Here is a 17,276-nt window from a genome sequence, read left to right as displayed (position 1 = left end):
AATACCATAAATAAATAAAAGCAAACAGCAAAAAAAGTACAAGAATTAAAAATCAAAACACCAAAAATAAATAATTACAAAAACAATCAACAAATAAATACAAGATTAATACAAAGCAATAAACAAAAATACATTTTAAACAAATAAAAGCAAGCATTTGCCAAAAAATATAAATTTGGTTCTTTTCATAGTCTACCTTGTCCCTCTCGCATTTTACACTACCGACACACTTAATCACACTGCGGCCAGATCCGCAAGCCGGGAGATTTCCCGGCTTGCTAGTGGCCGCCCTCGGCGTGCCGCGCGTCATAGACGCGCGGTCACGCGTCTTCGGGAGCGTGCGCCCCCTGCACGCGCATCCAGGGGCTCCCCGAGGGAGCCCTGGTGTCCCGCGATCGCGGGACAGCGGCAGGGGGTTCCGGGGGACCCGGCGGACCCGGCAGCGGTAGGGAGAGCGCCCCGATCGGAGGGCGCTCTTCCGCTGCTTCGGCGCGCGCCCGTCACTCTTGGGCGCGCGCCAGGCTACTGCTGCGGCCAACAACGGGCAAATGCTCGAATAAACTTGGCCGCAGCAGTACTTGTTTTTTGGACATGATGTCATTTTCCTTTCTTCTTCTACCATTTCTTCCAATACATATTCATCTGCCTTTTCTTTCAGATTGTCCCCTTGTTTTTCTGGGTCTACCTTTTCCTCTTCTTCCATTGCTGCCGCTACCTCCATTTCTTTATCTATATTTTCATCCACTGCCTTCTCTGCAGTCTTTTCCTGAACCTCTTTCTCTTCTTCCATCATTGCTCCCTTCACTTTCTGACACGTCTCTTCTCCTGTAGTGTTGTCACCTTTGTCTTTTCTCTCCTTTTCCTCGTGCTTGTTTGTTTCTTCCCCCTTTTCTTTTCGGCCATCTCTTTTTTCTCCTCATCAACTTTCATCTTCTGCTTCATCTCCTCTTTGTTTTTCCTTATAGCTCTGGAAATGATGAACATTTTTATATTTCACATACAGCTATGCACTAAGCTGTGATAAGTCGTTTTAAGAACGCAAAGTGCTCTTAGAACGTGATGTTCCGCTGAGCGCGATTCACAGAGCAGTGCTAACAGGCACTTTGAGCTCTAAAACGGATTTTTTTCAAGAAATTTTTCTACAGTATGTCCAACTTTACTCGTACGATCAGCTGTTTGCACTGATTTCTGCCCTTCTACGCGATTCTCTAAGCTCCGCTAACTTATCGTACTTGAAAGTTGCGCTGAAACAAGCTCACCAGCTACAGTAAAAGGCAGGTGTTAAAAAAAGCAGGACTTAGAAAAATTTATTTATTTACGTTTTTGCAGGCGCAATACCCATACAACAGGCTGGCGGGTGTACTCGGCGGTCTCCGCGGGTCCCGTGGGTGTCCCCAGCTGACCAAGAGGGTGTCCGGGGGTGTCCGGGGTCATCCCGGGGTCCCTGCGGGCCTGCGGTACCAATGGTATGCCTCAAAAAAATAAACAATATTTCTAACTAAATACACCCCCTGCCCCCTAACACATACAATACAGTAATGGGCAAAATTACTATTATGCACATATGGATAATAATGCATTTGCCCATTTTAAATACATTAATCACAATAAATACAGTAAATACATATTACACTTACCTTTTCCAGGCACCCACGATGAAGGCAGTCTTCATCATCATCTTCATCCTGTCCATGTCCCCTCCTAAGCTGCAAAACATACACAAGAATCAAAATAGCCAATGTAATGTCCCCTAACCCCTTAATCACCTTAGCGGTCATTAACCGATAGTCATTAAGGGGTTAACCCACCCTCACCCACCACTCGGGAGGCCTATACACCCTCCTCCACTACCCACCCCGTGAGGCCTTACTACCCACAGGGAGGCCTACCCACCCTGGCTTGGGGACAATACCCACTTCCACCACCCCCGTTAACCACAATAAACATCACTATATTTAATAAACAATACATAACCCACCCCTTGTGCCCCCCCCCGCCCCCCATAAATACCTAATTTATTCTTTAACATACAGTGTTAATACCCCAGGCCCACTGAGTCCCCGGTGGTCTTGACGGGTGTCCGCAGGCCCCACAGTGGCCCAGCAAAGGGTTTCACACAGGGTCTGGAGGCCTACGGGTGGTCCCCGCCAGGCGCTGTGGTCCACCAGGTGGTCACCGTGGGCCCCAAATGGGGTCTCCACGGGTAGGCCCGCGGGTGTCTGGGGGGCCCCGGGTCAGCCCCACAGGTGTCTGAGGGTCCTCGGGTAGTTCCCACGAGGGTCTGGGGGCCCTCGTGTGCTCCCTACGAGTCCGCGGGACCCCCACAGATGTGGGGGCACCCAGTTTTTCCCCGCAGATATCCCCCATGGACCCGGCAGTATTGTACCCGTGAGCGTCCGAGGAGACCTCAGGTGGTCTCCAGAGGTCCCCGCAGACCTAAGGAACCAACCCTGTATGTAAAAAAAATAAACCTGTCCTACACATTGAAATAAATAATTCTGACGCACAGTGCTCTGTACCTCTAGGTAGTTAGGATTCTGTAGTCTTTGGATAGATTCCTTCACTATTAGTTTCAAAATAGGTGTTATACTCTTTAATAGAGTGCAATTCAGTTTTTATTTCAATTCATATTATTATTTTTTAATCAATTAATCTATTGATTTATTTGATCAATTCTAATACACTTATATAATTTTCATGTTTAGTAATTTTATGATTAATGTGAATGTAATCATGTAATTGTGTTATTTAACTATATAATCAATGTGCAGTGTTGTTAGTGGTACAGCTAAACCCCGTTATAACGCGGGTCTCGGGGTCCACCCCGAGACCACCGCGTTACTAACGGGGTCGCGAGAAAAAAAAATGGCCGCCGCTTTAGCTCATATTCATCCCGCGGGACAGGAGATGGGAGCGGGCATGTCCCTCCGCTCCCCGCTTCCCCCTGTCACCGCGGGACAGCCCGCGGGGCAGGAGATGGGAGCGGGCATGTCCCTCCGCTCCCCGCTTCCCCCTGTCACCGCGGGACAGGCCGCGGGGCAGGAGATGGGAGCGGGGATGTCCCTCCTGTCCCCGCTTCCCCCTGTCACCGCGGGACAGGCCGCGGGGCAGGAGATGGGAGCGGGGATGTCCCTCCTGTCCCCGCTTCCCCCTGTCACCGCGGGACAGGCCGCGGGGCAGGAGATGGGAGCGGGGATGTCCCTCAGGTCGCCGCTTACCTCAGATCCCTCCACGTGCCCGGTGCTCCCGCTGCCTGCATGGAGGTGGTAGCGGGGGGTTTCTTCTCCCCACCGCTGTCCCCGGTGCTCCCGCTGCCTGCGCGGGAGGATGGGGGGGGAGCGGGTGGTGGTGCTGGTCGCGGCCTTTCCTCTGCTCCGACCCCACCCCCCGTCTGTGTAGAGTGAGAGAGTGTGTGTGTGTATGTATATATGGGAGAGAAAGTGTGTGTGTGTATATGTGTGTGTATGTGGGTGTGAGTGTGTGTAAGTGTCTGTGAGTGTGTGTAAGTGTGTGTAAGTGTGTGTGAGTGTCTGTGAGTGTGTGTGAGTGTGTAAGTGTGTGTGAGTGTCTGTGAGTGTGTGTGAGTGTGTGTGAGTGTCTGTGAGTGTGTGTGTGTGAGTGTGTGTAAGTGTGTGTGAGTGTCTGTGAGTGTCTAAGTGTGTGTAAGTGTGTGTGAGTGTGTGTGAGTGTGTGTAAGTGTGCGTGAGTGTGCGTAAGTGTGTATGAGTGTCTGTGAGTGTCTGTAAGTGTGTGTGAGTGTCTGTGAGTGTGTGTAAGTGTCTGAGTGTGTGTGTAAGTAAGTGTAAGAGCCGGAGGTGAGCGGGAGGTGGGAGGTTTGACAGGGAGGGGGGGCGTGGCTTGAGCGGAGGGACCCGCTACTCTCCCCCCCCTCCCTCCACGGACTGCAGGAGGGAGCTGCTACTCTCCCCCCCCCTCCCTCCACGGGCTGCAGGAGGGATCCGCTACTCTCCCCCCCTCCCCGGACTGCAGGAGGGAGCTGCTACTCCCCCTCCCCGGACTGCAGGAGGGAGCTGCTACTCTCCCCCCACTCCCTCCACTGGCTGCAGGAGGGACCCGCTACTCTCCCCCCCCCCCCTCCCTCCACGGACTCGGGCTGGAGCACTCATACATACACACATACACACACACACACACACACACACAGGCACAGGCACTCACGCACTCATACACACACACACGCGCGCACACACATGCAGGCACTCACGCACTCACACACACACACACACACACACACACACACACAGACAGGCACTCGCACTCACACACACAGACCGCTAACCCCCCCCCCCCCCCCCGCCGCAGTACAGGGCCCGCCGTAGCCGCAGCGCAGGGCCCCGCCACCCCCCACCCCCCCACAGCACAATGACTTCCCACCCCCTTAACTTTGTCAAACAAAAGTCACAAGACGTTGTACAGGCAAAATACATCTGTTAAAGTGCAGTTGTCTGTTTATTTCTATATAATAATTGTGTGCAGTGTGCAGTGTGTGTGCAGTGTGTGTGCAGTGTGAGCAATGAGGAGTGTGTGTGCAGTGTACAGTGTGTGTGCAGTGTGTCAGTGTGTGCAGTGTGAGCAATGAGCAGTGTGTGTGCAGTGTGTCAGTGTGTGCAGTGTGAGCAATGAGCAGTGTGTGTGCAGTGTGCAGTGTGTGTGCAGTGTGTCAGTGTGTGCAGTGTGAGCAATGAGCAGTGTGTGTGCAGTGTGCAGTGTGTGTGCAGTGTGTCAGTGTGTGCAGTGTGAGCAATGAGGAGTGTGTGTGCAGTGTACAGTGTGTGTGCAGTGTGTCAGTGTGTGCAGTGTGAGCAATGAGCAGTGTGTGTGCAGTGTGCAGTGTGTGTGCAGTGTGTCAGTGTGTGCAGTGTGAGCAATGAGGAGTGTGTGTGCAGTGTACAGTGTGTGTGCAGTGTGTCAGTGTGTGCAGTGTGAGCAATGAGCAGTGTGTGTGCAGTGTACAGTGTGTGTGCAGTGTGTCAGTGTGTGCAGTGTGAGCAATGAGGAGTGTGTGTGCAGTGTACAGTGTGTGTGCAGTGTGTCAGTGTGTGCAGTGTGAGCAATGAGCAGTGTGTGTGCAGTGTGCAGTGTGTGTGCAGTGTGTCAGTGTGTGCAGTGTGAGCAATGAGCCGTGTGTGTGCAGTGTGTCAGTGTGTGCAGTGTGAGCAATGAGCAGTGTGTGTGCAGTGTGCAGTGTGTGTGCAGTGTGGCAGTGTGAGCAATGAGCAGTGTGTGTGCAGTGAGTGTGAGCCACGGGAAAACAGCGTTATAACCGAATCGCGGTATAACGAGGCGCGTTATAACGGGGTTTAGCTGTATATTGTTCTCACTACAGACAGGGAGTTTATCTATGTATCCAAATTTAATTTCATTTGATATTATAGTAATTAATAGTTATAATTGGTTATAGTTTTAGGTTCCAATTATTGGTTAATTTTCCATATTTGATGAATGTTGTTTAGTTGTTAGTAAGATACTTTTTTTTTTTTGCAATTATGCATGTAAACAAAGCAGAGGGATACCGGCACCCCCTAAAGGGGCCTGTATCTCAGGAAACAGTGGGTCCCCGGACCTAAAACCAAAGCGGTTCAGCTCCGGAGACCCTCTGCACATCTACACTATGAATAAAACACACATATCAATACACAATCATTCCTTACCTTTGCGGCTATCTGCTATGGTAACGAAGCAGCATGAATATATTTTTAATAATACTGTACAGTGAGCAAGGGGTCCCCTGAGCTGAACCGCATTGCTTTGTGGACCAGGGACCCCCTGCTTCCGAGTTACAGGCCCTATATAGCCTATAGGTAACCATGTTAAAAATGGTTTTTGAAGCAAAAAGTGGCACTGTGTGCTCATTTGCATGTCATTTCCCAGAATCCCTTGCTGCAGTGGAAGTGCTGTGTGCTGGGTGATAATGGTGAAAGGCGGGGTTGCAGACCTGCCTAAGACATGCAAATGAGCATACAGTTGTATTTCCATTTGCTATATAGATATAGATATAGATATAGATATAATAGATATAACACCAATATACAAATAAATGTTAAAGGATTACATAAACATGCATAAATAAAAACATGAAATCTTAATCTCAAAATCAGCACGTTGCATAATAAAATTAAACCAGCAGCACATTGCATCTTAAAATTAAACCAGCAGCACTTTAAAAAATAAATTATATCTCCTCTCCCAACAAAGCAGCACCTAGAAAAATATATATCAAATATCAAACAATTGCATTTTAGTGTGTACATCAGGCCTGCACAACATGCGGCCCCGGGACTCCCTGTGCGGCCCGCAACGCCCCCCTCAACCCCCGTCCCCTTTCAGGGAAGGAGCGGGCTCCAGCTGTGTGTAATCACAATGCCTTGGGCTTGAAATTTACCTATGAAATTAGTCCCATCTCAGTGTTATTTCTGGATCTGGTTTTGACTACAGATCCAGAAGGTAATATTATTACCACCACACATTTCAAGCCTGTCGCAGTGAACAACTATGTTCATGCCACAAGTAATCACCATGCACAGTGGCTTAAGAGCATCCCCCTGGGACAGTTTCATTGTCTCAAAAGGAACTGTTCCAGGGATATTGACTTTGGTCTCCAATCCAAAGAATTGACTGAAAAGTTTTTGCTGAAGGGTTATAACCCTGATCTGGTATCTGACTCTCTCAACAAGGTGATACTATCTGACAGGTCATCACTATTAAAAAAGTGCACAATTAAAAATAAAAATATCAGTTATAATACTCCAAGAAGTGGATCATCACAAGTAGATGGGGTTTCAAGGTTTATTAACACTTTTAACCAGTCCCACAGATCCATTCAGGGTATATTAAATACCCATTGGAGCATTTTAAAATGTGATCCCCATTTGAGGAATATTATTCCTGAGAAAATTCCAATTGTATATAGGAAAGCCAAAAATATCAAAAACATTCTTGCTCCAAGCAAACTTAAACCTATAGTTGCGGCAGCCAGTGCCACTTCAGTGAACCTTATGGGCAATCACAGGTGTGGCAGGGGACGCTGCATCACGTGTAAACATCTCAATACCAAAATGGAGTTTGCCTCCCTTCACAAGGATGAACGATATTGTGTGAGGGGCAATATCAACTGCCTCAGTACATTTATCGTTTATCTCATACAGTGCGGATGCGGCCTACAATATGTAGGGCGCACCACTCGGCCCCTTAGTACCAGATTCCTGGAGCACAGGAGGAATGTGATAAATGGTGTCACTACCCATAGCCTACCGAGACATTTTATTAACACATATAATAAGGATCCGGAATCCTTAAAGATTATGGGTATTGAGCACATTCCTCTTAGTGAGTCAGGAGGGGACCGGTTCAAGGCAATTTGTAGAAGGGAGACCTTTTGGATACACCGATTGGGGACACTCACCCCCGGTGGTCTAAATGAATGTTTAGATACCAGTACTCTGGTATAAGCTTGTTATAACATCTAGGTTGCTGGTTCTCTATATCATTCTCTGCTGCTCTTTTTGCCCACCCTCTCTTTTTACCATCCCCATCCACTGCTGCAAATTCCCTCCCTATCCCATTTCCCCTGCATTTCTCTCATCCTCCTATCCCCATTCCTATCCACGGTGCACCTTCCCCATTTTCCCTTCTTCCCTTCCCCCCCCCCTTTTCCCCCCTTCCCATTCCCTCCCCCCCTCCATATCTCCCTGCTCTCCCCCCCCTATTCTTTCCTTGCCCATCCTTGCCCTCACTTCCACACCCATTATTGATACTTTTATTCCATTCCTTCCTTTTCAGAATTATATCAATTTAATTGATTTATGTGGACATTTTAATATTAATTTTATAATATAATTTTATATATTTTTTATAGTATATGCAGGAGTTATTGTTTGTGTTTACTACTAATGAAACTATCAATATGCTATTGGTCCTATATAATTAAATATATTAAATATATGATTACTGTTTGTGGATTATATATCATTCAAGTGTTTTATACAAAAGTTTATTTACTTAATTGTAGCATTTAGTATTTAATCAAGTAATTTTAATTTTTGATGTATATGTATTTTGTATTATTGAGTGTAACACGAGGTATTTTTAATATTGTTATGCATTTTATTTTAGTATTGTACTTAAAAATTGTATGTATACTTATTGAAGCAGTATATACTCAGTTCCTATGCTTTACACTGTTAGCATTGTATTTCTATTGGAGAGTCCGCTTTAATTAATTATTTAAATGTTTAATTATTATCAGATATAGATGGTAATCATAACAAACAGCCTATCTGGGTAGTTATAGCTAAATTATATATATATTTTTAAGCCACGGCTCGTTTATAGGGGAGGGACTAACACTTAGTACTTCCACCAATCATATTTGGGACCTTCCAGTATTTATACACTACTATCCTTGTTCAGGGACATTCCCTTTGATAAAGTTGCATTTGTTGCGATGAAACGCGTCAGGGACGTACTTTACGACACTACGTCATCACGTTGTGTGCATCCTTTACGGCCGGGGAGCACATGTAGTGATTTTAAGGCCAACTCTGATGCCAGAATTAACTGGATGATTTCGAGTGAACCGAGTGAACCGGAGGGACTGTGCTGTTCGTGAGATCTACTCCAGCCTGTTTTGGACTCTCTGCTGCGGTTTGGACATGCCTTGGTGGTGATTATATATCACATACTGCTTATATTTTACCTTTCTATTGTGAGTGTTTTTAATCCCCCCATCCATCCTTCCCCACATTAATTGTTACAGTGTTACACTATGGGACGTGCGCTCTCTGTTTTGTCTTTCTCATAGATTTTGCTGTGGAACTGATTATTCCATGTGAGAGCTGCCGTGGGCCCCCGGACTCTGTACATTGTTCTGGTGCTACCTGTCAGGACTCATTGTGGGGTTTGGACATTGGACTTTTATTTTGTTATTTTGTGTATTTATATGTTTGCATTTATTATCTATTGATTTTTGTATATTTATTATTAAGGTTTTTTTACCTTTTAGGCTAATCATTTAACCATTATTAATATTGTATTGTATTGTATTGTATTGTATGTCTTTATTTATATAGCGCCATTAGTGTACATAGCGCTTCACAGTAGTAATACATGTGGTAATCAAATAAATAACAGATAATATAAATAACAGGTCATGGGAATAAGTGCTTTAGACATAAAAGTAACATTTCGGAAGAGGAGTCCCTGCCACGAGGAGCTTACAGTCTAATTGGTAGGTAGGGAGAACGTACAGAGACAGGAGGAGGGAGTTCTGGTAAGTGCGTCTGCAGGGGGCCAAGCTTTATGTAGCATGTGTTCAGAATATCCACAGTGCTATTCATATGCTTCTTTAAGCAAGTGTGTCTTAAGGTGGGTCTTAAAGGTGGATAGAGAGGGTGCTAGTCGGGTACTGAGGGGAAGGGCATTCCAGAGGTGTGGGGCAGTCAGTGAAAAAGGTTTAAGGCGGGAGAGGGCTTTAGATACAAAGGGGGTAGAAAGAAGACATCCTTGAGAAGAACGCAAGAGTCTGGATGGTGCATACCGAGAAATTAGGGATGAGATGTAAGGAGGGGCAGAAGAATGTAAAGCTTTCAAAGTGAGGAGAAGAATGGAGTGTGAGATGCGGGATTTGATCGGAAGCCAGGAGAGGGATTTCATGAGGGGAGATGCTGAGACAGATCTAGGAAAGAGTAGAGTGATTCTGGCAGCAGCATTTAGGATAGATTGTAGGGGAGACAGGTGAGAGGCAGGAAGGCCGGACAGCAGGAGGTTACAGTAATCAAGACGGGAGAGAATGAGGGCCTGAGTCAGAGTTTTAGCAGTCGAACAACAGAGGAAAGGGTGTATCTTATTTATATTGCGGAGGAAAAAGCGACAAGTTTTAGAAATGTTTTGAATGTGAGGGGCGAATGAGAGAGAGGAGTCGAACGTGACCCCTAGGCAGCGTGCTTGGGCTACTGGGTGAATGATTGTAGTTCCAACAGTAATGTGGAAGGAGGTAGTAGGGCCAGGTTTGGGAGGAAGTATGAGGAGCTCTGTTTTAGCCATGTTGAGTTTAAGGCGTCGGAGGGCCATCCAGGATGATATAGCAGAGAGACATTCAGAAACTTTGGTTTGTACAGCAGGTGTAAAGTAAGGTGTTGAAAAGTATATTTGTGTGTCGTCGGCATAGAGGTGATAATTAAACCCAAAAGATGTTATTAGGTCACCTAGAGAGAGTGTGTACAGAGAAAAGAGAAGAGGTCCCAGGACAGAGCCCTGGGGTACCCCCACAGAGAGATCAATAGAAGAGGAGGAGGTGTTAGCAGAAGAGACACTAAAAGTACGATGGGAGAGGTAGGATGAGATCCAGGATAGAGCTTTGTTCCGAATACCTAGAGTATGGAGAATGTGGAGGAGAAGAGGGTGGTCCACGGTGTCAAATGCTGCAGAGAGGTCGAGTAATATGAGCAGAGTGTAATGACCTCTGTCTTTGGCAGCATGGAGGTCGTCAGTTATTTTAGTGAGGGCTGTTTCCGTGGAGTGAGCAGTGCGGAAGCCAGATTGTAGAGGGTCTAGGAGAGAATAGGTGTTGAGAAAATGGAGCAAGCGAGAGAATACAAGACGTTCAAGTAGTTTAGAGGCAAAAGGCAGGAGGGAGACAGGTCGATAGTTAGAAAGACAGGTAGGGTCAAGCTTGCTGTTTTTGAGTAATGGTATGACTGTTGCATGTTTAAAGGAGGATGGAAAGGTTCCAGAGCAGAGGGAGGAGTTAAAAATGTGTGTAAGCGTAGGGATTATAGTAGGAGCTAGAGGTTTTAGGAGATGGGAGGGAATGGGGTCAAGAGGGTAAGTGGTAGAGGGAGAAGAGGAGATCAACAGCGACACATCCTCCTCTGAGACAGTGGAAAAAGACTCAAGGAAGGCAGGAGGAGAGTTAGGAAGAGGTGTAGGATGGGGGGAAGAAACAGAGGGGATGTTCTGCCGTATGGATTCCACCTTTTCCTTAAAATAGTCAGCAAAGTCCTGAGCGGAGATGGAGGAAGGAGAGGCAGCTGAGGGTGGTTTGAGTAGAGTATCAGTCGGCGTGGGTTAGACTTGTGCATGTTGATTAGTGCAGAAAAGTAGGCTTGTTTAGCTTGCGAGAGGGCAGAGTTGAAACAGGATAGCATAAATTTGTAGTGAAGGAAGTCTGCGAGAGTGTGAGACTTCCTCCAGAGGTGTTCAGAGGAACGAGTGGAGGAACGCAGCATGCGCGTGTGGGAATTTAGCCAGGGTCTAGGGTTAGAAGGGCGAGGGCGGCAGAGAGAAAGCGTGGCATGTAGATCAAGAGACGAGGACAAGACAGAGTTGTACTTTCTGACCAGGTTGTCAGGGTCTGTAGCAGAGCTGAGAGAGGAGAGGGAGGAGTGTAAAGTGGACTCAAAGTCAGGTAAGTGAATAGAGCGCAGGTTTCTGCAGAACCGGGGGGTAGATGGAGGTGGAGAAGGGGAGAAGCGAGATAAAGAGAATGAGATGAGATGATGGTCAGAGAGAGGAAAAGGGGAAATGGAGAAATCAGAGAGAGAGAAGTTTTTAGTGAAAACCAGGTCTAAGTAGTGGCCATCCTTGTGGGTGCTGGCTGCAGTCCACTGTTGAAGGCCAAAAGAAGAGGTAAGAGAAAGAAAGCGGGAAGCCCAAGAGAGAGAGGGGTCATCAATGTGGCAATTGAAGTCCCCAAGGAGAAGAACAGGGGAGTCTGAGGAGAGAAAGAAAGAGATATCATTTAATATCATTTGATATATATTTATTTGCTTGTTGGCGCTACTTTTTGTTTCTTTTTTGTCTAGAAAAATATATATCAAATGTCAAACAATTGCATTTTAGTGTGTACATCAGGCCTGCACAACATGCGGCCCCGGGACTCCCTGTGCGGCCCGCAACGACCCCCTCAACCCCCCTCCCCTTTCAGGGAAGGAGCGCACTCCAGCTGTGTGACACGCTCCCCTTCCCCAGCACAGGGCTGATACGCTCCCCCCCCCCCTTCGGCAAACGGCTGATGCGCTCACTCCCCCAGCAGAAGGCAGACGTACCCCCGTCTTCCCCCCTTCCAGCCCCACTCCAGTCAGGTATGACATGCTCCCTGCCCCCCAGCCCGCTCCAGTCCCAGAAGTCGAGATGCTGCTGAGATGTGCGCTCCCCCCTCCCCATTCCTCCTGGCTGAGGCCCGCCGCCGCTTCTTCTGCCGCCGCCACGATCAGGTAGGCATGGGGGGGGGGGGGACGACGACTGCTGAAGGGTGCTGGAGGGAGATGAAGAGTGCTGGGGAGAGCTGAAGGGTGCTGGAGGACTGCTGAAGGGCACTAGTGAAGAGCTGAAGGGTGCTGGGGGGAGAGCTGAAGGGTGCTGGGGGGGAGAGCTGAAGGGTGCTGGGGGGGAGAGCTGAAGGGTGCTGGGGGAGAGCTGAAGGGTGCAGGGGGGAGAGCTGAAGGGTGCAGGGGGAGAGCTGAAGGGTGCAGGGGGGAGAGCTGAAGGGTGCTGGGGGGAGAGCTGAAGGGTGCTGGGGAGAGAGCTGAAGGGTGCTGGGAGGAGATCTGAAGGATGCTGGGAGAACTGATGGAGGGTGCTGGGAGAACTGATGGAGGGTGCTAGGGGAGATGATATGTTTTGTGCATTTTTTAGTATGTCTGCGGTCTCACCAAATAAACCCCATTTTATTCAACAATGTTGTCCTGCCTAGTGGATTGATCCAAGAAGGTATAAAGGTGTTAAAAATGCTGGTCTTCTGTGACAGGCTTTTAACAAAAGAAATGTATAATTTTTAATAATAAATGCTGTTTTACCCGTGCGGCCCAAATCTGTTTTCCTTGGAGCATTTCGGCCCTTCTCACTTTACAAGTTGTGCAGGCCTGGTGTACATGATGCAATTAATCTGTGCATCATGTAACACAATGCAAAATCAATGTTCAAAATAAAATAAACTATGAACAACAACATACAATGCCATCCACAAAATAAAATACAAACTAAGCAAGTAAACATAAATAAATTTACCATCAATCAATGAATCAATTTCCAAAATCAATTGCAATACAATGCAAATCAATTATACAATTCACTATTCAATTCCTAAATCCAAACCATTGAGAAAAATATTCAACTTTAAAGTAACCACATCATACAAATCTAACTAACAAAAATAAGCCATTATTAAAAAGCAAGCCCCTGAAATAAACTATAGCAAAATCATGATAAACTACATGTAAATAAATATCAATAACATTACACACAACAATTCCTAACCAAAGCTTCAAAATACATGTTAAAAAATAAATAAACATTTGCAATTCAATCATTTATTTTCCCTGTATGTTTACCAAATATAGCTAAACATTAAATACAGGGGCAATAAATGAGCACAAAAAACAATGACATTACATCAAAAAATACAATACAATATAGCCATTCAGTGTCCATGTATGTATGTACTGTATGTATGTATGTATGTATATCCATAGGGACATACATAAATTCAGGGGCATTAAATGGACATTAAAAAAAACACATGAATAAAAAAAAATAAAAAAAACCTGTAAAAGTAAAATAATATACACTTTTCTTTTGTTTACTTACCATTAGATGGCCGACACAGCAAAATCCAGGGAAACCGATCCACAGGTAAACATAAAATAATAAACTCTTACAATCCAACTGTGTCTTCTTTCTTCTATTTAAAATCAGCAGTTAATATGATGGGTAGTTTGTCATAATGTTTGCTGAACAAGCCTTCACCTTCAATAGAGTACGGTAGTAGAATGAAATGAATGAATTTGATGATATTCTGTACTGTTTGGTTTGGGGAACAATATATGACGATGGAGAGGACAATTTTGCCATTTTGTAAGATATACTCTGCTGCACATATGTCTCCTATTGGTGGGACATTAACTGCTATCCCTGTAGTCTGACGGTCAATGATATGCATATGAGGCCTCATAATATGTCTATTGTTGTGTTTGTTAGTATATATAGCAACTCCACAGACTATAACATGTTGGCATTTAAATTTAACAACACACTCAAAGTTGGCAATAGTAACATTTTCATTATTGTGTAACCAAGTCTCGGAAAGTAGTAATATGTTACACTGTTGTGTAACTGTATCAGTGAGGTAGGTCTGTGTTGTGTGCTCGAAGGCTTTGGCAATTTAGTGAGAATACAGAACAAATAGTTGGGTCTTTGAGTACATTAAGTAAAGTTTCTTGCATGGTCTGTAGTTTGTTGTTTTTTAGTCTTAAACTCATTTTGTAGGTCAATTGTGGACATAGCGTTTCTAAGTCCATGATAAACATTTCTTTTGACCATTTGCTGCGACAATGTACAGTCCATTGATGTCAGTGACTCGCGATAAAGCAACGTATACTAATTGTTGCTCATGTCCCTTTTCATACTCGTAGACTACGGAATTAAATGTGCCACCTTGTATTGTTATTGCACCGTGATAGTTCTATTTTTATTTAGTGCTATACTGTCCATCATGCTTTGCCCACCAAAGTTGTTTTCAACATTTCCAGTTATCTGCTTCAGCCTGGCATGAATTTGAGAAAGTAACTCAGCACCTATCATGCTCACTTCATCAATGATAATCACTTTGACGTATTTGAAAAGACTTCTATATTGTTGTAGAACTTCAGTATCCATCACTGTTAGTGTCACGCTGCGCTCACCACGGACAAGGAGGGACCCCGGGAACTGAGGTGAAAAGGGTAATACTTGCACCCACAGCTGCGGGGGCACGCCTGGAAGGTGGATAGTAGGCGTCCGGGACTGCACGGAAGAAATGGTAAAAGTTAGGATACTTGCTGGATAATTGGGAAGTTCCAGTAGAATAGTCGGTGCCGAGAGCCTTGGGTTTGGAGCCGGGAGGTAGGTTGGAATCCGTAAGCCGAGGTGGAGGGTACGAGAGTTCGGGAGGTTAGAGGGCAAGCCAGAGGTCGAAATCCAGAGCGGGTCCACAGTCAAGCCGGTTCGGTACACAGGAGTTCACTAGAAGACACAGAGACAAAAGCACTAAGGCAGGCATGACCGTGGGTAACGCAGGTCACACAATGCTATGCTCAGCCAAAGAAGGAATGGCTGAGCAGGTTATAAATGTGGAGAGAGCCCAATGGGAAGAGGGGGAGGGACGGAGGAGCGACCCAATGGGAGGCAGGGATAGGTGGAGATGGTACCACAGCTGATTAGCTTGACGCGTGGCTTGTGGGCGGTGCATGGGCATCAGGCGTGTGCACCGCGCGGGAGAGGTGCGCGTGGCCTGACCTGGGGCCGGGAGTTCCTGCTGCGGGAGGACAGAAAGATCTGGGAATGTGGACGCGCATGCGCGCGTCCTGTGGCGGCCGCGGAAACCAGGCAGGAAGGAGGAGGGTCCCGCTCGCAGCGGAGACCCTGTGGAGCCGGGGTCGGGGAGGGCCGGGTAAGTTGTGGCATCGGAGGAACCCTCTTTGGGAGAGGTGTTCCCCGCGGTCTTACAGTACCCCCCCTTGAGGAGCGGCTTCAGGACGACTCCAATATGGCTATTGGGGAAACTTAGAATGGAAGAGTCTCAGCAATCTGGGGGCATGTATTTGGTGGTAGGGTACCCAAGACCTTTCTTCTGGACCAAAGCCCTTCTAGTGAACCAGATACTGCACCGAACCCTTCGTTTTTCTGGAATCCAGGATAGACTGAACCTCAAACTCCTCCTGCCCCTGAACCATGACTGGTTTAGGGCCATCTGGTGTCTTGTGGAACCATGGGTTTTGGGACACAGGTTTAAGCAGTGATAAGTATGACACGGAGGGTATTCTCATGGATGGGGGAAGTTCCAGGCGATATGCCACAGGATTGATTTGTTCTACCACTGAAAATGGGCCAAAGTACCTGGGGGCCAGTTTAAGGCTAGGGGCCTTCAGTTTAATGTTCCTGGAGGAGAGCCAGACCTTATCTCCTGATTTGAAGACTGGTGCCTGTCGACGGTGAAGATCTGCTTGTGCTTTTTGTCTGCAGGTTGCCCTTCCCAGAGCTTCTTGGATCTTTTTCCAGGATTCCTGCAGATCCTTGATTCGGTCATCCGCCGCTGGGACTCCGGAAGGGACTGAAGTGATGGAAAGCTGAATCGGGTGGAAACCATAATTAATGAAAAAGGGGGATTTCAGTGTGGAGCTGTTCCCCAAAGAGTTATGGGAGAACTCAGCCCATGGGAGCAAATCTACCCAATCATCCTGACTGTCCGCGACGAAGCACCGGAGGTATTGCTCCAATGTCTGGTTCATTATCTCAGTTTGCCCATTAGTCTGGGGGTGATACCCGGAAGAAAAATGGAGGGTGATATCCATCCTACGAGCGAAGGCCCACCAAAATTTGGAGATGAATTGTGTACCACGATCGGATACGATGGAAAGGGGAACTCCGTGGATGCGGAATATTTCCCTAATAAAAATGTCTGCCAGGGTGGTGGAAGTGGGCAGCCCTTTGAGAGGGACAAAATGGGCCTGCTTGGAGAACCGGTCCACGATTACTAAAATGGTATTCATCCCCCTAGAGATCGGAAGTTCCACAATAAAGTCCATGGACAGGTGACTCCAAGGGCGTTCCGGTATGGGCAGGGGTCGTAGGAGACCGTAAGGCTTTTTACGAATGATCTTGACCTGGGAGCAGATTGGACAGGTTTTCACATATTCAGAAATATCTTCCGACATGGTAGGTCACCAGAAGGTGCGGCCAATGAGGTCAGAAGTTCTACTGATACCTGGGTGACCGGCTGACTTTGAAGAATGACCCCACTCTAGAATCTTCTTCAGGAAGCGTGGAGCTTCATATAGATGGCCGACTGGCCCCCTAAGGCCTTTTCGGGAGGTTAGACTTTCCCATCTTGTCTAGGTTGAGTGGGTATCCTTTGTTTATTCATTTTAGTTTTATTATATATGTTTATTGCACTTTTTTTGGTTATTTTCTTGTAGTGAGCCCTGGTTACCAGAGGGTGTCACTATTTAACTGTTTTAATTTGGATTATTTCCTTGTGGCATTATCTCCTCTTGAGCGCCAACCCTGGTTATTTTCTTGCTCTCGGGAGGTTAGACTGTGCTGCCATGACCTGGTCCAGGATATCGAAAGAGTTGGCCGAGATTATATATTTGGGGGGTAAGATTGTCTCTGAGGTATCTTCGGAGTTGTCCTCGAACAGGAATTGTCGTGAGAGTGCATCCGCCTTTTGTTTTTTTGAGCCAGGGATGTAGGATATGAAATAATTGAATCTCAAAAAAAAA

At 46.6% G+C, this 17,276-nt stretch overlaps 1 long non-coding RNA gene across 1 annotated transcript; it reads right to left on the bottom strand.

Annotated features, from left to right (window-relative positions):
- Positions 1-581: 581 nt before the first annotated feature.
- Positions 582-14,626, bottom strand: LOC142491009 (uncharacterized). The gene is made up of 3 exons (XR_012800219.1): positions 13,606-14,626; positions 1,638-1,706; positions 582-967 (listed from the first exon to the last, which is right to left on the bottom strand). It is a non-coding gene; the product is annotated as an uncharacterized LOC142491009 (long non-coding RNA).
- Positions 14,627-17,276: the final 2,650 nt, after the last annotated feature.

Source organism: Ascaphus truei, chromosome 3 (genome assembly GCF_040206685.1).
Source record: "Ascaphus truei isolate aAscTru1 chromosome 3, aAscTru1.hap1, whole genome shotgun sequence".
NCBI lineage: Eukaryota > Metazoa > Chordata > Amphibia > Anura > Ascaphidae > Ascaphus > Ascaphus truei.
This window is presented reverse-complemented; position numbering and strand designations above follow the sequence as displayed.